We start from the raw sequence: 25,452 nt of genomic DNA, 5'->3' as shown, positions 1-25,452 counted from the left end.
CCCCAGCTCCCGGTCCCGGGCACGCAAGCGTCCGCCGCGCACCCACGGGGAGACTGAGGCCGGGAGAGGGGAAGGGCTCCCCAAGGTCACCCTGAGCCGCGGCAGCTGACCCAGAATCCAGAAGAGCCCCAAGGCCCGCGGGATCCCTTCGCCTGCCTGCCTGCCTCCCGACCCCCAGACCTCCGGACTCGGACTCGCCCCCACAGGCCATGCAGGTGAGGGGAGATGGATAAGGGGAACCCCGCACCTCCCTCTGACAACTCTACGCATTCCCGACGCCTCCCCGCTCCTCTCTGACCACTCCTGGCAGGTCTCCTGGGAAGCCCCCACTTGCAGGACTGGGGCACTGCGCCCAGCTCTCCCTTTACTGGGCTGTTGCCCACTCCGCTAGCCCTGGTCCTCCCACCTCACCCCCCCCCTTTATACCCAAATGCACACTTCTATCCAAGAACCCTTTCCCGTGCTGAGCTCTTTACTCAACACCTACTAGATCCATGTCCTGTGTCAGACACTGAGGATGTAGCCTGGAATGAAGCTCCTCCACTGTCCTCCTGGGATTTACAGTTCGCTGGACTAGGAATCCAAGGCAGTCCCAGTAACTAGAGCGAGATCCCAAGTGGGCAGGAAGCCTAGCAGGGGCCTTGGGGTGGCTGGGTGAGAGAAGAAGGCATCCTGAAAGGGGAGGATCTTAGTCTAGACAGAAACCTGCAAAGGAGGATGGGGAGTCTTCCAACAGAGCCCACCAGAGCAAAGGCCCAGGCAGATAACCCAGTGAGGGGAGGTACCAGATCAGATTCTGCTCCCATCATTGTCAGCAGTGTTGCAGCTCTTTGGCGCAGATGGGGTCTGGACCAAGAAAGGCACTCCAGGGGGACCTTCACTCCTCAATCCAGGATTGACCCAAGAAGTCCCTTCTGAGCCCCCTGGGTATTTACCTTTCCCCAGAGCTCTCCTTTCTCTCAATGCCGCCCAGATCCTGGGGCTGAGTGAGCCCTTAGCTCCACAGGTCTGCTTCTCCCACCAGCCTCCATCCTGTCTACCAAACCAAACTCCCTGCCATGGAGTCAAGACTGGCTCATAGCAATATGGGTAGAATTGCTCCTGGGGGTTTCGAGACTGTAACTGTTTACAAGAGTAGAAAGCCCCCTCTTTCTTTCAAGGTGCCGCTGGTGGTTTCGAACTGTCGACCTTGCACATTGAAGCCCAACTAGAAACCACCGGGACTCAACCTGTATAAGGTGTACCAAATTCTGCTCCACGGTGAGCAGTAAGGGGAGAGGAATGTGGGTTTCTGAAACTACCTCCTGCAGAGCAGCGGTGGACTTGAACTGCTGACCTTGCAGCTAGCAGCCCTGTGTGCAACCCACTAGGTCATTAGGTCTTCTATATGAATTAATAGTGCAAAATGAAATGCTTCCCTTAGTGCAGACCAAAGAGGGCACTTCTCAGGAAGACAAGGACTCAGCCCTCTGTCCCACACACTGCCATCAGGTGGATTCCGACTCAGAGCGACTCTCTAGAGCAGCAGTTCTCCACCTACCTCATGTGGAGACCTTTCATACTTCATGTGGTGGGACCCCCAACCATAAAATTATTTTCGTTGCTACTTCATCACTGTCATTTTGCTACTATTATCAATCATCACGTGAATATCTGATATGCAGGATGTGTTATTGGTACAAATTGAACATAATTCCATATACTTAAAGCATAGCGATTAATCACAAAACAATACGTAATTATATACAGTGAAATACTTGTGTTTTCCGATGGTCTTAGGCGACCCCTGTGAAAGGAGTCTCGACCCACAGGTTGAGAACCACTGCTCTATCGGGTTTCGGAGGCTGTGGATCTTGTCAGGATCAGACAGCCTCATCTTTCTTCCTCAGCGCAGTGGCGGGCTTGAAGCAGAGTGAGTGCAAATTCAGGTTGTGGCGTTTTGTCCTGTCCCTCTCCATTTCCTAGCTGCCCGTGTCTCAAGTTTCTCTTGCTCAGGTGCTTTAGGTATTTGCTGGTAAGCGATTTAATCTTTGGCTCCCAGGACACCCTCTTGCCAGTTTCCATCCAAGGGCTCTGCCCACTGGGCTTCCTTTCTGCCCCTTCCTCATCCTCTGGCTGTTCTCCCCGTGGTCTCTTCCCTGTCTTGCCACACGCTCACTGAGCAATTCTCAGTGCAGACTTCCTCTGCACTCCGAGCCCAGAGACACGCTGCCTGGTTCGTTCCCGAATGCTTCTCCAGTGGCCCCGTCTCAACCGAGTCACAGACTGGCTTCTTTCCCCCAGACTGCCCCTTCCGTTTGTCTCCGCCTCGTAGCTGGTAGTGGTATCACCTTCCCCCTAGGCACTAAGCCAGAAACCAAGCAGACACCCTAGGCTCTTCCTTGCCTCCACAGCCCGTGGGCACTCAGTCCAGCCAACTCTGCCTCCTGACGTCTCCTCTTCTCCATCCTGCTGCCACTTGCCTAGCTGGAGTCTCGCGTTTCTTGCCAAGGCTGCAGTAACCTATAGTCTTGTTTGTGCTCAATTCCTCCTGTGATCTTTCTCAACCACAAGTGTGACAAATCACTCTCCTCCTGAAGCTACCTCTGTTGTTCCTTCTTGCCCCTGAGATCGAATCCTAACTCTTTAGGGCAGTGCCCAATCACGTAGCCCCATCTCTGCCTGCACACCAACCCCCTCGTTTCCCAAGCCGCATCCTATTTACAAGAGTACAAGTAGCTTAGGTATTAATTACTGTTTGCCGGGCACTGTGCGAAGTGCTTTCTGTACACTGCCTCATCATAAAGGAACCCTGGTGGCATAGTGGTTATGAGTTGGGCTGCTAACCACCAGATCAGCAGTTCAAAACCACCAGTGGCTCCAAAGGAGAAAGATGGGCCTTTCTATTCCCATAAAGAGTTACTGTCTCAGAAACTCACAGGGGCAGTTCCACCCTGTCCTGTAGGGTCACTATGAGTCGGCGTGACTCAATGGCACTGAGTTTTGGTTTAATCTCTTAATAAGAGTCAGAGAGCTTTTAAAATGCAGTCAAATTGTCTAGGTTAATATCCCAATGATGCCATCTTTTAACTTCGTGCAAAGTGGAGTCCCGAGGTGGCACAAACAGTTAAGCATTCAACCACTACCGGATAGGCTGGGGGTTGAACCCACACAGAGGGGCCTTGCGCGGCGGCCTGGCTGGCTGCTTCTGAAGGACGACAAACTCAGTACTACACGGAGCCATGATCAACAGGGCAGTAGCCAACCACCAGCGCCCTCTTGGGAAAGTTCCAGACCCACCTGGAAGGGATTCCTTCCTCTCGAAAGAGGGCCCATAAGAATACCTACACCAGGTCGAGATGGACAGTGTTACTAGAGAGAGTCAGAGTCTGTTACTTGTTCGTTGGCAAGATCAATAACGCTTCTGATCATTCCATGCAGGAAGGATCATTACTCCGCCTATTTTACCGAGAAGGAAAGCAAGTCTCTGAGAAGTAAAGCAACTTACGTAAGATCCCACCGCTAGACACTTGGTACATGCTCATGTATCCCCCTTATCTCCAACCTGCTAGACCAACTCTTCTGCCTGCCTATCTTGGACAACAGTAACTTCTCTTTCATAAAGGCATCCCTGTCTCATCTTTAGGCCTCTGCAGGACGTGGTGTTCACCTCAGATAAACCAGCCGGCACATCACGTTTCAATACTTTATTGACATGTCTGTCTTCTTGAGAACTCTTTGACAAAGGCAATATCTTATTGATCTGTATCCTCCTGGAATTCTGTATTTGTTAAATGAATGAATAAACTATACATTAGGATTTTCAAGAGGGTTTTACCCTAACAGTGATCATTTCAGCACGTATCGCTGATCAGCTCTGTTTCTCTCACTCTGAAGAGTCCTGGGAAGAGGAGAGCATCCGATGATCCAAACTGAATGTAGAGCAGGAAGCAACAAGACTGAGATTTCCCACATTGCTGTTTGGCCATGCCGTGTCCCTTCTCAGACTGCTCTCCTTTTTCAGTGACACTGTAATAGCCCCTAATGAGAAGCTGTGTTGCATCCTAATGAGACTTCCTGACTAAAACATCTGAGGTTTGAATTTATTTCCCATAAGTACCATTTCAGCTAAAAGTTGGCGTTCTCGATTGCAATGAGTGTGCTATTTGTCATTTGCTAAGTGCCCATACCATCCCTTAGCATATCCATCACCTTTGCATTCAAATGCTTCAGGGAGCTAACTTAATAGTTAGCTTTTCTATACAATTTCCTTCTTAAAATGCCCAACTCTTCCTGACATCCTATCTATTGTTCCCCAAATAGAATAGTTTACTGCTCCAAATCTCAGCTTTACAGCAGCAGCAGTTCTCAACCTGTGGGTCGCGACCCCTTTGGGGGTCAAACGACCCTTTCACAGGGGTCACCTAAGACCATCGGAAAACACATATTTCCGATGGTCTTAGGAACCAAGACACCAATCCTCTGTCTCCAGGCGGGTCTGCCCACATGCAGATACACCCACATACAAGTGGAAAGACCATGCTTCAAGACTAAATTTCATTTATTTGTCATTAGAAATAAATATTTCACAATATATAATTACATGTTGTTTTTGTAATTAATCATTATGCTTTAATTATGTTCAGTTTTTAACAAAGAAAATACATCCTGCATAACAGATCGTTACATGATAATTCATAACAGTAGCAAAATGACAGTGATGAAGTAGCAATGGAAATAATCTTATTGTGGGGGTCCCCACCACATGAGGAACTGTATGAAAGGGTCACAGCAGCAGGAAGGTTGAGAACCACTGATCTACAGTGATTGAAGACACATTTCTGCTCTTTCTCAGGATGATCAGATTCCACATGGCCCAAACAACACAACAAACCCAGATGCTTTCCTTATTATGGAGGGCTGTTTTAAAAAGCAGGTTGGATGTTAGAAGTATTTATTTTGCATACCAAGCCACAGGTAAATTGGCCTTCATATCAAATTTAATGAGATGCAGGACAAGGTTAAAGCAAGAATCACTCATGTAAGGAGCAGGGAAAAAATGGGCTCTAGCACTGGTTCTACGGATGGTGGCCAGTGGTTCCGAGTTGGGCCGCGATCCCAAAGGTCAGTAGTTCGAAACCACCAGCTGTTCTGTGAGAGAAAGACAGGGATTGCTACTCCGGTGAAGAGTTACAGTCTTGGAAACTCACAGGGGCAGGTCTGCCCTGTCCAGTGGTGGAGCTACGAGTTGGCATCGACTCAATGGCAGTGAGAGTAGTGGTTCTGCCATTTGCCCAAGTCTCCTCACACTTCAGCGGAATGGTGGAATGGGACTGAATGCCCCCCGACATTTCTTTCAGAGAGAAAGTGACATGATTCTTGAATGAGCTTGCCAGTTGTCAGTCACCCATTTGTTCATTCAATATGGTTGATCATCTACTATGGAATTAGGCCTTTTAAGTACAGTGATTTAAATCAGCGGTTCTCAACCTGTGGGTCACAACCCCTTTGGGGGTCGCATGATCCTTTCACAGGGGTCGAACGACCCTTTCACAGGGGTCACCTGATTCAAAACGGTAGCAAAATGACAGTGATGAAATAGCAACGAAAATAATTTTATGATTGGGGGTCACCACCACATGAGGAACTGTATGAAAGGGCCGCAGCATGAGGAAGGTTGAGAACCACTGATTTAAGTATCAATCCAGACTGGATGGGGAATAGAATGGCTCAGTTGAAAGAACTTTCTTCATCTCACATCAGCTGATCACATGCTTTCCATATGCACGATCTTCATACAAAAGACAGTTGACCCAGATTGTGGCTGCCCAGGGATGATGAGCTGCGGGGGGCACAGCAGGGGGTTTATCTGGGACGCTCTCTCTGCTCCATGCCAGCCTTTCTAATGAACGGCTGGTAGAGAAGCAGTGCCTTCGAGTTCGAGAATCTAGTTCTGCCGGTCAGCATGCCACACAGCGAGGGCAAAGTCACGTTGCCTCCCTGGGCCACTGTCCCTCTTCTGTGAAAGAAGGGGACAATCGCAGGTGACAAGCAAGGTCCCTTGAGCTTTACTCAGAATGATTCTTGGAGATTAAGGAAGCTAAAGTATTATCTAGTCACTGAGGGAGGCTCTGCTGTTGGCTACAAAAGAAACTGAGCCCTTATCCTGGGGATTATATGACCCCTTCCGGACAGGTAAACGTGTTGCTCTACAGAGGGAAATGATGACATTAAAACAACATGTTCTTACTCCCGAGATCGGAGGGCATAGAAAGAGACATCCATGGCTCACTTCTTAAAACTGAATTGTGATTTGACAAAATAATAATTGATAAATTATCAAGGGTTCATGAGGGAGGGGGGAGCGGGAAGGGAGGGGAAAAATGAGGAGCTGATGCCAGGGGCTTAAGTGGAGAGCAAATGTTTTGAGAATGATGAGGGCAATGAATGTACAAATGTGCTTTACACAATTAATGTATGTATGGACTGTGATAAGAGTTTTATGAGCTCCCAATAAAATGAATTTTTAAAAAACCCTGAATTGTTCAGTTTTCTCTAAGCGACTAAGAACAGGGATTTCAGTGAGCAGGTCCGTTTTAGTGAAGAGAGACCAGATTCCCAACACACTTCAGATGTCTCTGATCCCAGAGCACATCCAATCTCCCAGCAGTGACTTGGTTTTCGCCTATTTTTGAGGGGTTGCAGTGGAAACCCGTCTCCATCCTGGCTTGTGTCCACCGTCCTCCTGTAAGACATGTCCGCTTACATTTGGTGTCCTGATCCTAATCACATTTTATGCTCATGGGTAAAACTGAATTCTGCTCTGTCGCTAATGTAATGCAATCAGTGACCCAGTTGGAAACGGGGGGAAAGATGGCGTATCTGTGTGACGCTGGAAGCATTATCACAGGTTCTTAATATCTGTGGTCAGATGGATGGTTACCTCCTTCCTTAGGTTTGGAAACAAAGGGATGACATTAGCATCTTTCATTTGCTTCCCTTTTAACCCCTTTTTGACACTCTTTCTGGTCCAGTCTTTGGGAGAACAGCTCCTGGGAGCCAGGCAAACTTTGAGGTGTGGTCGGTGTGCCAGGTGGTGGCCCTACTCTGCTCTTGGCAACAACATCTACTCCAATTCCAGTCGACTTGGCTTCTGAATCTGCCAGGTAGCTGCAGCTTGACACCATGGCTCTGCTTCTGATTATCCCAGGGGAAGAGGCCACCACCTCCAGCCCCAGTTTACGTTTACTCCTCTTCACAGCTCTCCACAGTTTGTGCAAAAGCACAGCAGCCATCGCGTTTTATTCTCTCCGCGCCTCCTGGAGTTGTGCGTGAGAGACGCCACGCTCCCTGTTTTTAGACACAGAGAGATTGAGACAGGCTCAGAGAAGTCCAATGATTGGTCTGAGCTCAATGAACTTGTCAATGGAATTCAATCTCAGGCTTACTTGGGTAGCTGAGCTCCATCCTTGGGAGAAATAAAGATGACTGCAAAAGGAAATATTCCCAACCTCAGGTTCTCTGAAGATGAGGCTAGCATACTGAAATGGATTCCCACTCTTCCTACCTTCCCGCTGAAGTGACTCAAGCTATGTGACTAGAAGGGGCAGGACACGCTCGCTGTAACCTGAAGGAGGTTTCACATACATCAGCCTGGGCCCACGCAGGATGTGCGCCCGGGAGGCCCAAGGCCCAAGAATCTGGAAGGTGGTCTATTTTTCAAATGTATTTGCAGTGAAAGACCTTGGTCCTGGGCTACCAGGAGGGGCCCATCTGGCCGCAACTGAGTGGGCCTCCTTAATAGATGAGATGGAATTGCCCCCACTTACTTCCTGCATAGTCTCCTGAGGGAAGGCCTCTGATTCTGCTGACGTCTCCCTCCTGAAGGAAAATGACCGAGCTGGACCAATAACCCTCCAGGACCACTGCTGGCCCCCACACCATCTTCTTACAAAGGGCACCCCCCTCCGAGACCATTGAGAAAATAGAAAAAAATAACAGTCCCTTCCTTGGCAGAGATACAGCTACACACTAGAGCACAGCTCAGCCCGTGGATTTTAGCTTATGCTTAGCTTCTCAACCTGGTGCCCAGTGCGGTAGACAACTAGACAATGGTACACAGGAGCCCAGCCTCGCCTCCTTCCTATTGGGAGTGTCCCAAGACCCCAGAGACTCTCTCATCTCACTTCAGCCCAGTAGACTCAACCAACCAGCCTTGCTCACCGGGAAGACTCTACCGAAGAAGGCTCTTGCTCTCCTCTCGTGATTACTGGACAGGGCCATCAAAGCCTGGCTTGCCAGGAGCTGATACAAGTTACCAGAGCAGATCAAAGATTAGTGATGGGGATTCTCCATAGCTTTAAGGATAAGGTGACCAGATGTCCCACTTTTGGCGGGACAGTCCCAATTTTTAACAATTTGTTCCGCGTTCTGCGGTGTTTTAAAAAGTCCCAATTTTGGGGTCTTAAAGGCTTGAAGGTAGTCAAGCAGCCATCAAGCTCAGAAACAACAAAGCCCACATGGAAGAAGCACACCAGCCTATGCAACCACGAGGTGTCGAAGGGATCAGGTGTAAGGCATCATCAGAACAAAAAATCTTACCATAGTGAATGATGGGGGGAGTGCGGAGTGGAGATCCAAAGCCCATTAGTAGGCCACTGGAGATCCCTTGCAGAGGGGTCTCGGGGAGGAGATGAGCCAGTCAGGGTGCGATGTAATGATGAGAAATACAACTTTCCTCTAGTTCCTAAATGTTTCCTCCCCGCTCCCACTACCATGACTCGAATGCGACCTTGCAAGTCTGCCTAGACCAGAGGATGTACACTGGTACAGATAGGAACTGAAAATAAAGGGAATCCAGGACGGATGAGCCCTATAGGACCAGTGGTGTGAGTGGCAAAACAGGGAGGGTAAAGGGAGAATGGGTAGGAAAGAGGGAACCGATTACATGGAACTATATGTGACCTCCTCCCTGGGGGACAGACAACCGAAAAGTGGGTGAAGGGAGACGTGGGACAGGGCAAGATATGACAAAATACCAATTTATAAACTATCAAGGGCTCATGAGGGAGGGGGGAGGGGGAAGGGAGGGGAAAAATGAGGACCTAATGTCAGGGGTTTGAGTGGAGAGAAAATGTTTTGAGAATGATGTACAAATGCGCTTTACACAACTGATGTGTGTATGGATTGCGATAACCGTTGTATGAGCCCCTAATAAAATGTTAAAAAAAAAGTCCCAATTTTTGGAAAGAATGCATGACAAGCTAGGGTATACGGTGTTCGGCTGCCATGTGGCTATTTCGCCAGGATATGAGTTTTATCAATGGTGTCCCGCTTTACCAACGTGAAAATCTGGTCACCTTATTTAAGGAGGAAGACTAAGCTGAGCGAAACTAAACGTTAAGTGCTTATGTTGCGATGTTGTTTGTCTTTGGGTTGATTGTAACTCAGAGTGAACTTAACGACAGACTGGAACTTCCACAGAGGGCTTTCTGAGAGCGCAGGTTGCCAGGTCTTTTCTGCGGCAGAGCAGTCAGCGAGTCTGGACTGCTGGCTTGTTTCTGGCTGGCAGCCAGGTGCTTACCCGTTATCTCACAAAAGTAAGAGTTAACAGAAATGATCATATTAGAGAAATAAAAGATGACAAAGATCTAGTCCAAAGAGGAAACTTTTGTTTGGAAGTTAAATAGGCAATTTTCTAAATTTAAACATCTCTAGTGTGGAAGTGAAAATTTGAGCACCATTGGAAACTGATGGAATGCTATGAGATATTTAAAAGGAGAGCTGCCCCACTGAACCCAGATGAAAACTCAAATAGATGGAAAATTATAAGCAAAAAGGGTTTAAAAAACCCCAAACCCAACAGCAGAGATGAGAAACCCAGGAGGCAAGCAAGTAGCCGGCACACCAAACAATGAGAAAATAACCAGGCACCTCGGCAAGCACCGAAGAGAGCATAGGGACCATTCAGGAATTTTACGAAATTGGAATTTTCAGATAAAATGTCTCACCGAGAATTACGCATTATTAATTTCAAAGCACTTTCCTAGTTCTGAGCAAAATGGAGGACACCCAGTTCCCCCTATTGCTCTCACTCCGAATAGCTGCCAACGTGGTAGTGGGTACAAAGAAACATACGAAGACTCTGGATGAGGCGAGCGAGAGGGTAAACTGCCCGGCAAGCTCCGGACTGGAGAAGCAGCATGGTAGTGAATCCACTGCGTTTTCTCTTTGCCGTCTGTATATCCCAGGTGGGGGCCTGGAGAAACCTACTACCAGGAAATGCCAACAGACACAGACAGGGGAAAGAAAACAAATCTTAAGAAAACGTAATCTTGCTAGCCAAAGGAACAGGAGTAGGGAACGACTAATAAGATGTGGAGGAAAATGGCGGGCAATCCCTTCAGTGTTCACCAATTATTGTAGGTTATGTAGGCGGGCTTAGGCTTCCATTCCTACCGAGAGGTAAGAAGTGGCACGCCTTGCTCAGGTAGGGGTGGGGAGGGGGCTGCCCCAACCATCCAGTGTCAGTAAAAACCCAAAACCAAACTCACGGACATTGAGTTGATGCCAACACACAGTCACCCTACGGGACAGAGAAGAACTGCCCCTGTGGGTTTCTGAGACTAATTCCTTTCTTTTTTTGAGACTGTAATTCTTTATGGGAGTCGAAAGCCACGGAGCAGCCACAAAGCCCTGTGGCCAGCCTTGTGGTGAGCAACGCACTATGCCACCAGGGCTCCCACTATCCGGAGCAACATGCCAAGATGGAAGGTTCGAGGAAGATTCAGAGTCTCATAACACAATACCTACAGTGCCCGGGATATCATAAAAAGTTATTTATCACACATTGTCACAAAAGAACCAAGGGGCCACTATGGAACTAGAAAATGCCATTAGATGAATAAAAACCTCACTGGTTAAATCAATAATCAAAGGGAGAGAATAGAGGAAAAAGGCTGTCAACTTGCAGCTAAATCAATAGGACATATGCAGTACGGATAGAGAAAAAATAGACTGGAAAAAAGGTATAAACTTAGTAAACGAACATCATTGGAATCGCTGAAGGAGAGGAAAAATGAGAGTGAGATTGAAGAAATGATGGCTGAACATTCCCCTAATTTTCTAGAAGATATACATAAAGATTTTTAAAATGTAGTAAGCCTCAAAAGAAGATAATAATCTATGTGATAGTTCTACTTCCAAAAAAGTAAAGTAAAAGAAAAACAAATCTTGCGATCAGCGCGAGAGAAATGACATATGACGTATAGGCAAGCGTCAATTCAAATGACAGCAAAATTCTCGCGTGGAATCTTAGAGGCCAGAAGAAAGCGGCACATTTTTCAAATGCAGAAAGCAAGGAATTATTGATTCAGAATTCTGTATTCAGCAGAAATATCCTTTAGGACTGAGGATAAACTAAAGGCATTCATCAGCGAAGAAAAACCAAGAGAATTTATGGGCAGCAGGCATACCCAAAGAGAATGACCGGGGGAGGATAGTCTTCAAATAGAGAAGAAATGATAAAAGAAGGGAATTTGCATGAATAGGATGAAGGAAAAAATAACAGAAAAGATAAAAACTCTAGTAACTATTGGAATCCTCTAAGTTCTTAGATGTATGTTTAAGGTCGTTGTTGATAGCGGTCAGTCATCGAGCTGGTTCAAATCCCAGTCACTGTGTGCACAGCCTGTCCTCACAGCTCTCACGATGGTGGTTCTGTCTGAGCTCACCAAGCTACTGGGTCAATTCCTTTCTGCGGCCAGGTCTTCCTCTGTTCCATGTTGGATATAAAGTGATACTATTGTAAAATGTGGTTCTCATATCTGTAGAGAGACTATATCGGACAAGTATTGTAGAGAAGGTACATTTCAAAATTTCACTAGAGCTAGTACAATTCCAATGTCCCTAGAAGATTAAGTTATACGTATGCAATGCAATAGCTCTTTGAGAACGCCCTGCAAAGAAGGCTACAGAGACACACTCCAAAACGACAGCTTCTCCACGAGGCCGAGGAGGATGGCTGCATCCGCCACTGCACACGCGCCCCCTGTCGCGACAAAACCAGAAAACAAACAACAGAACCCCAGGAATCAGTGCCATCCGCCGTCTCAGAACCTGAAAATCATACAACATCTAAGAAAATGCTGAGTCAAGAAAAAACATCAAGAAAAAGGGTGGCTTACGTGTGGTGGGAAAGCTTGGATTGCCCACCTGCTCCGGCCCCACCCACTCCCCAGGCTAGTCCAGCCATCCTGAGTGCAGCCAGCACCCCCCATCAAGGAGCCTGGTCTTCACGTCCCAACAACCAGCACCCCCCATCAGGGAGCCTGGTCTTCACGTCCCAACAGCCAGCACCCCCCATCAGGGAGCCTGGTCTTTATGTCCCAACAGCCAGCACCCCCCATCAGGGAGCCTGGTCTTCATGTCCCAACGGCCAGCACCGCCCAACGGGGAGCCTGGTATGAAAATGCTTCTGAAAAAGAAAAAGGAAATCCAAGTGCCCTAGCGCTGCTATCACTTAGAATTGCTAATGCCACAGTGGGTGCCTTTACCAGATATCTATTCTCTCGCGATTCAGGGGGCTGAAAGTTGAAATTCAGGGTGCCGGCTCTAGAGGAAGGATTTTCTTCTCTGTGTCAACTCTTTGGGCATCTGTGGGCTTGGGGTCCCTCTGTGATTTCTCTGTGTTTCTTCCGCTGGGTCGAGTAGATCCACAACAACTCGGGATCCCAAGGATCCCTTCGATGCCCAGCTCTTCTCTCTTAGTGGAATGGAGGCTCCTCTCCCCTCTGTTCACTTGTTCGATCTCTTTGATATCTCAAGTCAGCCGAGAGATTGAATCAAGAGACGACCTGCTTCTGACGCCTACAGGCTGCCTCACTAGCATCCCTGCCACTGGGATTGCCTCCCTCACATCATAAAGGTCAGGGTTGACATCAGATAGCAAAACGGAGGACAAGGACATAGCACTGAGAATCAAGCCCAGTCAAATGGACACATTGGGTGTGTGTGTGTGGGTGTGTGTGTGTGTGTGTGTGTGTGTGTGTGTTCCTAATTGCCTTGGAGAGAGAGAAACTGTGTGGGGGGGGGGGAGACAGGTGGAGACAGTTCAGTCCACAACGATTGGAGAAGAGGAAAAACATGATTTTCAGCATGATCACATGACAATAGCTACGTGTCTCCGTTTTAAGAAAAAAATTCATAAGGCAAAAAAGAAACAGAAGGATGGCCCATGTCAAAGAACAAAATAAAGGGCAGAAACCATTTCTAAGGAAGGTCAGATAGTGTACTTGCCAGAGAAAGATTTTAAAACAATAGTATTAAAAATATTCAAAGAGCAAAAGGAAAATATGAACAAAGAACTAAAATGATCAGAAATAAAGCAGGAATTAATATATATGTTCATATATGTGTGTGTGTATATATATATAAGAATCAACTAGAAATCCTAGGAGCTGAAAACTATGGAAATGGATAGTTCACTGGAGAGACTTAACAGCAGATTTAAGATGGCATAAGAGTCCACATAGTTGAAGATAACACTGCTGAAATGATTGAATCTGAGGAATAAAAAGAAAGAGAGAATGAAGAGATGTGAACTGCGCCTAAGACACTTGTGAGATGCCATCAAGTGCCAAGTACACGTTACAGGAGTCCCAGAACGAGAGCAGGGTAGACAGTATGTTTGTGACAACATAATTGGGAAAGAAGAGCAGCACAGGAACATAATTTTTATATTATTGAAGTTAATTACGTTGATGTTGATTTAAATTCCATTGTTACAAATTTAGGATGTGAGCTATAATCCCTATACTAGTCACAAAGGGGGAAAAAAAGAAAGAAAAGAAAACTACCCCAAAATACTAAACTAAATTCACTGCCATCAAGTCAGTGCTGACCCATAGCGACACTATAGATAAGGTAAAACTGCCCTTGTGAGTTTCCAAGACTGTAACTCTTTAGGGGAGTAGAAGATCAAAATAGAATTTTAAAAATATTCACACACACACCCTGCCATGAGGTCGATAGGGTATTCCTGTAGTAAATCTTTCTGAGAACACATAGCCTCACATTTCTCCCACAGAGTGGCTAGTGAGCTTGAACTGCTGACCTAGTGGTTAGCAATGCAACACTTACCCAACAGCGTAACCAGGGCTCCTTCAGTAATTCACAATGAGGAGAAAGGGAAACGATGAATAAAAACTGGGTGCTGATGAACAAATACAGGTGAAGTATCTAAATGCACCCAAACCAAGCTCGCTGCCACCAAGCCAAGTCCACCTCCGAGGGGCCCTGGGTGGCAGAGCAGCTGTCCCTTAGGGTTCGGAGATTGTAAATCTTAATGGGAGCAGGCAGAGTGACCAGTGGATTTGAACTATGGATCTTGCAGTTAGCAGCCTAATATGTAACCCACTAAAAGACAGGATTGACAGAATTAATTCTTAAAAATGTATCCTGGTGAAATTTCTGAACTCCAGAAATAAAGGGTAAATGTCTTGAACTTCCAGATAGCCTGATATTCTTACCCACGGATGAGCGCATGCCCTCCAGAATCACCTCATGCGCCCCACAAACTGCCCTGGTTTAAATTTATTTATTCTATTATTATTATTATTTTTAATCATGTTATTGGGGCTCATACAACTCTTATCACAATCCATACATACATCCATTGCATAAAGCACACGTGTACATTCATTGCCCTCATCATTCTCAAAACATTTGCTCTCCCCTTAAGCCCCTGGCATCAGCTTCTCATTTTCCCCCTCCCTCCTGCTCCCCCCTCCCCCCTCCCTCACGAACACTTGATAATTTATAAATGATTGTTTTGTCATATCTTGCACTGTCCAATATCTCCCTTCACCCATTTTTCTGTTGTCTGTCCTCCAGGGAGGAGGTTATTTAGATCCTTGTAATCGGTTCCCCCTTTCCAACCCACCCTCCCTCTACCCTCCTGGTATCACCACTGGTCCTGAAGGGATCATCCACCCTGGATTCCCTGTTTCCAGTTGCTGTCTGTACCAGTGTACATCCTCTGGTCCAGCCAGATTTGTAAGGTAGAATTGGGATCATGATCATGGGTGGGGAGGAAGCATTTAGGGACTAGAGGAAAGTTGTATGTTTCATTGTTGCTACACTGCACCCTGACTTCTCAGTTACATTGCCCTTGATCAAACCCTACCAGACCTCCTACACCCTCTTCACCACTGATTTGGATCACTTGTTGTTCCCTTGTCCCTAGGTTTGTTAACACCACTACCTTCCCCCAAGTCACCTCCCCCTCTCCCATGTCCCCCCAGAACTGTCGGTCCGTTGTTTTCTCCTCCAGATTGTTCATCCAACCTATCTTATCTAGACAGACCTGCGGAGATAATAACATGGACAAAGACAAGACAAAGCAAAACCAAGCAACAAAATAAAGCAAAACAACAACAACAAGCCAATGACAAAACAAAACAGCAACAAGAAAGAAAAGCTTGTAGTTAGTTCAAGGACTGTTTGTTGGCCTTTAGCAGTCTTTTCCAGTTGAGTCTGTTGGGGTGCCAAGCCCTGGCTCCAGTCTATTTTTGGTATTCCCCGGTGTCTTCGTTGCTCTGCTCCCCTTGCTGTTCTGTTCCACGCTCTTAGTGTTTTGCCTCGGTGTGGTGGGATCAGATCGGGCGCAATTCCCACAGTGTCTCCAGTGTTGTCCCCTGTAGCGCTATGGGTCAGTAAGGAATGTCAGGGCCGGCCATGTGGTCTTCTCTGTGGATTGGCTGCTCTGAGTGGGAATATTGTCCTCAAGGCTTGGTGGGCCAGAATGTGCTCCACTCTCTCTTCCTCCCCCTTCATTTGCTCCCGTGTGCTTTGATCAGGCATGTCCCTCTCCCGGAGCTGCAGATTCAGTGCTGTCCTCTGAAATCAATTCTTCTTGGGGGAGGGGTGTTTAAATTATTGAGTTTGTTATTTGTAGGCATGGTTTCAAGTTGTTCACATCGTCTCCTTATAGTAACCACAATTATTTGTATCCCAATTTTATAGATGAGAAAACTAAGATTAACTTTCCCAAGATCATTCAACTAGCAAATGGCATAGCTTGAATTTAAACCCAGGACATCTAATGAAGGAATGAAAGAATTAATGCCATTTAAGGACAAAAACCAAACCCAGTGTCATGTAATTGATTCCAACTCACAGTGATCCTGTCGGACAGAACAGAACTGCCCCACAGGTATCGCAGGCTGTAGATATTTAAAGGAGTAGACAGTCTTGTCTTTCTCCTGAGGGGCTGCCATGGTCTTGAACTGCCGACCTTGTGGTTAACTTGGAGCTACTACACCACCAGGGCTCCTCCCCTCAACATAAAGAAAACAAAGAGCAAACAAAAGTACTCACAGTTGAACCAATAAGCAACAATGATAAATGAAGGAAATATTAAAATATAAAAGATTTCATTTAACTTGAATCCACAGTTGATGCCTATGGAAGCAGCAGCAAAAAAATAAATAAAACAATACATTGCACTGGGAAAATCTGCTGCAAAATATCTCTTTAAAGTGCTCAAAAGCAATCACTTTGAAGACTGAGGTGAGTCTGTGACAAACCATTGGATTTTCAATGGCCTCATTTGCCTTTGGAAGCTGGGCATTGAATTCAGAGACCAAAGAAGAACTGATGCCTTAGAACTACGAGGCTGGCAATACATCATGGACTGCCAGACGAACGAGCAAATCTGTGTTGGAAGAAACCCAGCCAGAAGGCACTTTAGAAATGAGGATGGCCAGCCTCACCCACGCTGGGCATGTCCTCAGGAGGGACCAGCCTCTGGAGAAGGCCATCGTGTTTGAGAAAGCAGAAGGTCACTGAGGAAGAGGAAGCCATTCAGTGAGATGGATGGACACAGTGGCTGCAATACTGGACTCAAATACAGCAACATTTCTATGGTCCATTACCAGGCACGGCCTTCTGTTGACCTCAGGACATCTGAGTCAGAACCACCTAACAAAAACAACCTGAAGGGCAGCTCTGGGGCGGATAGCATTCCCGGGCAGAGAGAGCAGCCTATGGGAAGGCTCTGAAACTGGAAAGGAATATTTGTTCTCTACCTGTGTGTTTAACATACTTATTAATGATCACTACAATGCCAATGATCATGTATTAGGGTTTCCATTTTCCAGATGAAAACATTCAGCAAGGTGAAACCACTTGCCCAAGATCGTTCAACTCACCGGTGATGGAGACAAGATTTAAACCTGGGTTTACCATGAGTCCCAATTTAGTCAATAGATGATGACGAGGACTTTTTGAACGGATTTCCTATGTCGGCCCTCTGTTCCCCCACTGTTTTTGTTCTGTAGTGAACAGCAATTAAAATCTTTCTGGGTTATTCTGGTCAAGCTGTCTGTGTGAGTGTCTTCCTCTATAAAACAGACGATCGAACAACGTCATTGCGTTGCTAACTTTAGGACCGTGGAGGCCAGTGGGATAATTTGTTTCACTGAAGTGATGTTATCCAGAAGCCTCATCTAGGATTCCTGACCAGTATAAGCAGAAGAGTCCTGAGCAAAGGGAAGTAGCAGGGCTGGGAGGGGACCGCACTAGTCATGACCCTTAACGGTTCACGAAGGTGTTTTCTCCACCTTTGGTGGGGATAGCGAGCCAGAGACGAGTGATCTCTATTCTCTAGAAAACAAGGCTTTGTTCATGTGTTGTTACGATGTCCTGTGTCATGCGACACGGCTTCCATCTCTTCTTTGAGTCAAGGAGACCATCTGGAAAAGATCTGGGTTGTGGAATTAGATGTGGCTCAAATCCCAACTCTCACCCGTGAACAGTAAATGTAACCTCTCAGTTTCTCCGTCACAGCATAGAGGTATACCTGACCTTGAAGAGTATTGTGAGGATTAAATGAAGTAAAGGTGAAGTAGCAGAGTAGCATCGTATCGGAGGTAGTCAATGCATGCCAGTGATTACTATGCGTGGTGGAGCCTCACATCTCGTCACTCTAAAGCCTCGTCATCTTTCGAGATTGGTGGAGTTTGCATCTCCTTTCTTCCTCTGTCTTTTAAATTTTTTTTCTCTTTCTTTCTTAGGTGGACTGATTGCTACTGAACGCGACAGAGAAACGCTGAAGGTGCTGTCAAGATGAAATGATGGATTGTGACAAGTCACAGACTCAATGGCACTGAAGGTATGATGTCTTTTCATGATCTGGATCTTGAACACTGACTATTACGTGCTGATTAGAGTGACTGCAACAGCAAGAGTATTTGCAACACGATCCACTGTTAAAAGATAAATTTTTTTTTTTCTACAAGATATTTTTTTCATGCCAAAGTGTTGGAGGATAAAATAGCCTCACCTTGTAGATGTCCTGGCCAAAAAGAAGGGTTGTCTGGTGCAATGTTGTGTGGTCAGGGGGATAGCCTGACCTTTTAGGACCCAGCAGATCCAGGAGCATACTTCTCTGAAGGCTAAAGTCAAGGCAGATTTCCTATAATGAGCCATGAATTCCTGCCACTTCCCATGAAGTTTATTAGAGGAACATTTCAGAGCATATGGTGCTTTGTCAATTGATACTAATGTGTCCATTAGTGTGGCTCCAGAGAGAATTTAGTCCATGCCTAGAGAGTGGTCACTTGGAGACAAAGTAGCAACTTATAGCCCTTATGTCCCATCCAGTCCTCTGTTTAGCATCACCCCCTCCTCTATCAACACCCTTAGCAGGGGTGCACCATTAACAGTGTCTGTACTAGGCACACCTGCCCAAGCTTGTGTCCACCAAAGTTTTCATCTGCAGACAAAATCTCATTTGATCCTCACAATACTCCTCTGAGCTAGATATTGTTAAGTGGCAGACCTCTGCTTAGTCCAATGCTGTGTCGCAAGCCCATGATGGACTTGTAGAGGCATCTAATACTTGACCTAATGAAGCTTTCTGTGAATGGCTGACCCGGATAGATACAAGCGTATTCATTCATGGAAATAACATTGGCTAGGAGTTTATGGGTAAGGCATTGTACTAGGTGAGGCTGAGTGGTGTCATAAGACGCTTATGGACATTGAAGCCATGTGTATGGACATTCTGGGCCTAGTAAATGCTCATCAAGTGTTAGTCATTATGACTGAGAGTTGCTATGAAAGATACAGAGATGAATCAGGTATGGTCCTTACCTTCCAATCTAAAGGTTCTAGTATAGCGGTTCTCAACCTGTGGGTCACAACCCTTTTGAGGGTTGAACGACCCTTTTACAGGGGTTGCCCGATTCGTAACAGTAGCAAAATGAAAGTGATGAAGTAGCAACAAAAATAATGTTATGGTTGGGGGGGGGGTCACCACAACATGAGGAACTTGTATTAAAGGGTGGCGGCATGAGGAAGGTTGAGAACCACTGCTCTAATAAGAGACATAGTGCATGTCCTCAACTGAATGCCGTAGAAGGAGGAACATCTCTGTCGTTGGAAGAATGGAAAAGCTCTTGGCCAGTCTGTGGGCTGAGGTGCCCTGGGTAGCAACAGTAAAGGCACAGGGCTATGATGGTAAGTTTAAATTTTCGAGGAATCACATTGATACTCAAAATCGGTGGGACTTGGCACAAACTACTCCCTCAAGATAATTCACAGTCACTTCCTCGAGCAATTGGGAACAGAAGCACCCTGTGATCCAGCAGTCACACCCCTTGGTACATAACCTACAGAAACAAGAGAGCTACTCAGCAAGAACAGATAGATGTACACCCACGCTCATTGCAGCATTATTCTCAACGGCAAGCAGATGGAAACCGTCTGAGTGCCCACTCAGGGGAGAATGGATAGGGATCCTTGACGCGTCCACACAAAGGAATACTACGCCTTGACCAGAATCATGATGAAACTATAAAACAACTCACGACATGAATGGACTCAGAGGACACGATGCCGAGAGAAGTTGATCAAAACCAAACCGCCACACATTGTATGAGATGACTGTTATAAAAAAAGAATTCAAGAGATTTTCATACCCAAAGAAGCAGACTTTGGGGGTTCCCAAGAGTGAGATGGGAAGGCTGGGATGGGGAAGCAGGAGGCCAGAGAGTAGATCGGGGCTAACTGAGGTGATAGACTACCAATGGGAGATGGGGAAAGGCAGGGAGTGGGCAGAGCAAGCCACTGGATGTATGGCAAGGTGTTTCAAAAGGTGAACACAGAGCCAATGATCTGCCATGTAAAGCCCCACCTAATGCACAGTTGTAAGAAAGAGAGCCCAGGGTTTTAACATTAGAGTATGCTACATCCCTTTCTCCAACACCACAGTCTTTGCAAACACTGGGTTTTCATCCGTGGCTGGAATCGGAAGCCAGAGTAAGTGCGGAACGCCACCATGAAAATGGCAGCCCCCAACAGGGTCCCAAGGTTTGAGAAGTCCTGCTGTCTCCCCCAAGGACCCCCGTGGCAAGCAATTGCAATAGTTGAACATGAAACTGAAATAATTTCCTTTCAATTTCGATTTGTGGTTATTTCAAGTGATTATGAAATTAACAGGACACAAATACTTTTTAAGCTTCTGGACCTAACTGCTAAGTATGTGGGAGTGTTGGGCATTGGTTTTCGCCAGGGCTGCAATAAAAAAATTACTGAGAACACCAACCGATCGTTTAGAACTCTGGTCACAGGGAATTCCTAGATAGGAGAGGTGGGAGAACCAAGACGGGAAGGGCCAGGATAGCTTGTGAGACAGAAGGAGAGCTAACACTTGAACTAGGACTTGTGGGCTCTGAACAAGAGGTGGCTGAGCAGTCAAGGAAAAATCAATACAGGGGCAAAGCCACAGAGCAGAGGCTACAAAGAGGAGTTCGGGTAAGTGAGCTGTTCCGTTTAGACTGTCTCGTTCTGAAAGGCAGTTCTGGGAACAGAATACAGGTAGGGCAATGCTGGAAACCAGGGAAGCCTGAGAGTGCCGTGGGGAAGGGCCCCAAGGCTCTGCTAATGCGGTGCCCTTTCCCCCTGCTTTCCTGGGCCCCTGAGAATATGACTGGATAGCAGGGAGCTAAACTGGAATCAGGAAGAACATCTAGATCGGAGTTTGAGACTCTGTTCTTCACAAGCTGGTGACTGCAATAGTGCTTGGTCTTCTGAACCTTAGTTTGCTTGCAAACGGAGATAAAAGACCTTTGAAACCCAGACAGGGAAAACCCAAGACAGGATGGCTTCCTGACTCATTCGTCTTCTCCTCCCCAGACCTGCCTCCCTGCTACGTCTCAAACAAAAAATAACCAAGATGGTTCATTTGAAGGCTAGAAGAAGGCTCCGCTTCACCGTGGGCCCTGAGTCCCTCAAGTGGGGCCGGGTGTGGACACCCCCCCTGCAGAAGGGGGTGTTCTGCAGCTTGCTGAGTCATGCTTTCCTGAACCGGTGTCTGTTTCACGTTCTCTAGGTAAGGAGAGGAGTAACTGTATTTCCCACGTGTAGTAAGAAATGGAAATTCCACATTAGGCACCGTTTCCTGATCTATTTCTCCCTAGAATTCCTATGTGAAGACTCCTCACTCCTCAGTCCCACCATTCCATCCACCCGTGCCTGAAGAACAAAACCAAACACGTTCAGCAGAGCCAGCAATGCCAAGTGAAAGTGCCACGCGGGACAATTTGGCAAAATGTATCAAGAGCCTTAAAAATGTGGGTGCCTTTTGATCTAGGAAAGCCTCCTAGAACTTACTCGGGGTGGGGGTGGGGTGCGGAGGGGGGAATAGTGTGGAGAATAAAGAATCATGCTTCCTGTCTTCACTCAGCATATCTTCCTATCACTGGTGTATCTTACCTGACATCAGGCCCAAACCCCCAGAAGACGATGGAGGGGATAAAAAGAAAAGAAAAAAAAAGGCATCCAGGACATAGAAACCTCTGATGTTGCTGAGTTTGTCTACCACCCTGTCTGATCAGAGAGGAGCCCTGGTGGCATAGTGGTTATGCATTGAGCTGCTCAACCACAAGGTCAGCAGTTCAAAACCACTAGCCAGCTCTGAGGGAGGAAAAAGAGGCTTTCTACTCCTGTAAAGTATTGTAGTCTCAGACACCCACAGGGGCGGTTCTACCCGTCCTATCGGGTCCCCATGTGTCAGAATTGACTCAGTGGCAGCACGCAGAGTTTTTGTTTGGTCAGAGCATGCAGGGACAGGAAGTGAGTGCCTGAAGGGCTGAGCTTGGGGGATCAGTCACATCAGCCTGCAACAGCTCCCCTCGGGAGGTCCCAAGGCCTTTCTAAAAAGGGAGTTCCATTAGCTAGAAAGGTCTGATTCAGGCACAGACTGAGAAAATAGGCCTCCTGGTGCCATGGCAGGTAGCATCCTGCAGCTCTGCACAAGGGTCCTAAAATCAGACTCCTCTCGCCCTGGGGCATTCTAAAAAGAATGTTGTAAGAATAGCTTACTAAACTGGGCTGCCTTCTTGATAGGTGAGCTCTGTCACTGGGCCCGTCCTGTGGCCTAATCAGCTGGGCGTGCGACAAGGATACACGGCCAGGCTCTGGATTGATGAAATCCCTTCTCCGTGGGCAGAGATCTTACCGTTACACAGGTGGGCGCGGCTGCCTCCTCAGCCCTGGCTTCACCATTAGAGTTCTGGCCACAGAGGCACAGGCTGCTTGCAACCAAAGTCCTTCCACGAAAGAGCACGTGCCACCGTTCCCTGAAATCAGAATTCAAGCCCACAGATGTTGCAAGCTAGCCAGAGGCAAAGACCTGGGTGACCACTATTCCCACCCCGCTTGTAACAGCATTTTCCCTCTGGTAGCACTTTATATTTTTCAAGGCACTTCCGTCATCTGCGTGCCCAGCAGACAGGACAGGTGATGTTTTACAGATAAACAAACTAGGGCCTTGAGAGGTGAAATGATGTCTTTACAACTTTCCCAGCCCATCCATTCATGAGAACGTTATACAATGCTGAAGCCATGAAGCAGAAAGTAGCTGATAGGAAAGAAGAACAGAAGTATGCTGATCCTCAGCTTCAAGCTTCCCAGCGGCACTAGCTGGCATTGCAGGGGCAACGTGAACAGTCATGGAGAAGAGTAAGTGGAAGTCTCAAATGACCAGCATTCCGGAAGTTCCGCTCTAGAAGCAGTATGGAAAGTTAAGCACGGGCCTTCAAACTGAAAGAGGTGCCTTAGAGGAAAGGCCTGATGATCTATTTCTGAGCTGTCACAGCTCGAAGCGTGCTATCGTGCACAGTCTCCCCTGACACTCGGGGAGTCGCCGAAAGCGGGACCTGACTCAGTGGCAAGGGCTTTGGTTTCAGAAGTACGGGCAGGTGCCGAGCGCTCTAGCGATGAGAGATTGTGTTTTCCAAAGATGATCGCAGCAGCCCGTCCCACCCCACACACTCTTCTTATGACGGGCCTTTGACACACCCCTCTCTGCGAGTTGGGCAAGCGGGGACCGTCTAGGTTCCCTGGCTCCGAATCTGGGTGAAATTCCTGACTGCGGCAGCAATGACGCAATGCGACCTCCCAAAGCTGAGCCTACTCTCCATCCAGTGTCGGGGATGCTTGTCCCTCCTTGTCACTCCCGGATTCTGCCATGGATTGGGACAAGCCAGCGGGAACCGTGAACCGGCAGGACCATCCTTCCGCAAGGGGCCCTGCCTCCAGATGACTGATACACTTCCTTTCTCCTGGGAGGGGCAGTGGCCATTCTGCACTTGGCCACCTCTTACCTGGGCGGAGTCTGGCTTCAGAGTACCTAGGGGAGACGGCCGTTTAGAACACAGGCAGGCGCTGTAGCCTGCTCCAAAACGTGAAGTCGTGCAACATTTAAGAGCATGAAGGACGCCAAATTGGTTCAGATTACTGTGGTGAGGGATAAGAAGGGGCCCCAGGTAGCGTTGGGGGAGATCCAGGTGAATGTGCAATAGGCTAAAGATGTCCACGTGCATTTCTTTTCCTCAAGCTCTTCCGGGTGGGTCCAGGTGGACCTTGACGGCCACTTCTACTCCTGACCCCTTCCTAAATCTATCTCAGCTCTCCTTGGGGGCTCCTTTTTTTCTTCTTAATATAATGCTTACCTTTTCTGATAAGAAATATACATCCTTGTGATAAGTTGTACGAGCCTCCAATAAAGTGATTAAAAAAGAGAGAAATATACATCCATGGTATAAAGTTTAGAAAGTACAGAAAAGTTTAGGAATCACACCTATCATCTTAACACATATCAGCACACTTTTCTATTTTTATCTATCTTGCATTCTATAAAAGTGCTGGGCTGCCATATCGTTATAAATTGTACTATTGTGATTGAACATTGTATCTTAATCTTTTTCCACATGAAGTGTTTTTCAGAAGATGATGTGAACAGTGAAGCAACAAGCCCACATGGAAGAAGCACACCAGCCGGTGCGACTGTGAGGTGTCGAGACTGGGCAACGGGCATCAGAAGATTCACAACAAACAGTAAACAAACAAACAAAAATGCATTGGTGAGAATGGAGGGGGGTTGGAGCGGAGACCCAAAGCCCATCTATGGACAATGGAACATCCCCCCACAGAGGGGTCGTAGGGATGGGGTGAGTCAATCAGGGTACAGTAGAGCACTAATGGGTCACACAATTTACCTCTGTTTTCTGGAGGCCTCCTCACCCCCCGCTATCATGACCCCAATGCCACCTCCCACTCTAGACTAGACGGGAGCATGTACATAGGTATAGGCAAGAGATAAAACTTACAGCACATGGAACCCAGAACAGGAATGGAATAGAGATACCAAAAGGGTAGGGGGAAGTGGGGGAGAAGTGGGGAGGGGAGGGAGCACCGATCACAATGAATGGCATATGACCACACACCCCCAGTCAGGGGGAAGAACAACAGAAACCAGAGGGGAAGGGAGACGCTGCTCAGAGTGAGATTTGAAAATAATCAACAATCTACAATCTATCAGGGGGCCATGAGGGTTGGGTGGGGGGCGAGGGAAGGAGGAGCTGATCCCAAGGGCTCAATGGAAAGTAAATGTCTAGAAAAGAACGATGGAATATATGTACGAATATGGCAGATACAATTGATGTATGGATTGTAACAAGAGTTGTAAGAACTCCCAATAAAATGATTATTAAAAAAAAAAGAACATGATGTGCAATGCTTCAGCTAGTCTTTCATACAGGTATACTATCATTTATTTAATCCATTTTCAGATATTTATTTTCAGTTTTCCCCCAAATAATACCATGATGGACATCTTTGTACGTAAATCACCATCTACCTCAATGACCATGTCCTTAGAACAAACCTCTAGTCATGGAGTTCCATGCGTGTTACGCTGTGTTCTGGAGGAAAGCCCTGATAGCCTGGGTATGTCCCATGCTGATTCCAGCCCCCTTTGCAAAGCTAGTGATTATCATGCAGAAACACACAAGCACTATAAGAAACTCTATGCTAATTAAATCTATATCATTATTTTTAAAAGCTTATTTGCAGGGGAGGGGGGAAATGAGCTGATAGCAAGGGCTCAAGCAGAAAGAAAATGTTTTG

The 25,452-nt window shown here is 46.9% G+C and overlaps 1 long non-coding RNA gene across 2 annotated transcripts; it reads left to right on the top strand.

Annotated features, from left to right (window-relative positions):
* The first annotated feature begins 89 nt into the window (after positions 1–89).
* LOC123522444 lies at positions 90–24,416 on the top strand. Of its 2 annotated transcripts, XR_006680720.1 has the most exons (4): positions 90–215; positions 18,054–18,151; positions 21,178–21,373; positions 24,274–24,416. It is a non-coding gene; the product is annotated as an uncharacterized LOC123522444 (long non-coding RNA). The 2 variants fall into 2 exon arrangements; XR_006680721.1 differs by lacking the exon at positions 21,178–21,373.
* The last annotated feature ends 1,036 nt before the right edge of the window (positions 24,417–25,452 follow it).

This window comes from Echinops telfairi, unplaced genomic scaffold (genome assembly GCF_000313985.2).
Source record: "Echinops telfairi isolate 266 unplaced genomic scaffold, ASM31398v2 ScPeMD7_7410;HRSCAF=8448, whole genome shotgun sequence".
NCBI classification, from domain to species: Eukaryota; Metazoa; Chordata; class Mammalia; order Afrosoricida; family Tenrecidae; genus Echinops; species Echinops telfairi.
The sequence above is the reverse complement of the archived record's forward strand: the minus strand, read 5'-3'. Positions and strand labels throughout refer to the sequence as shown.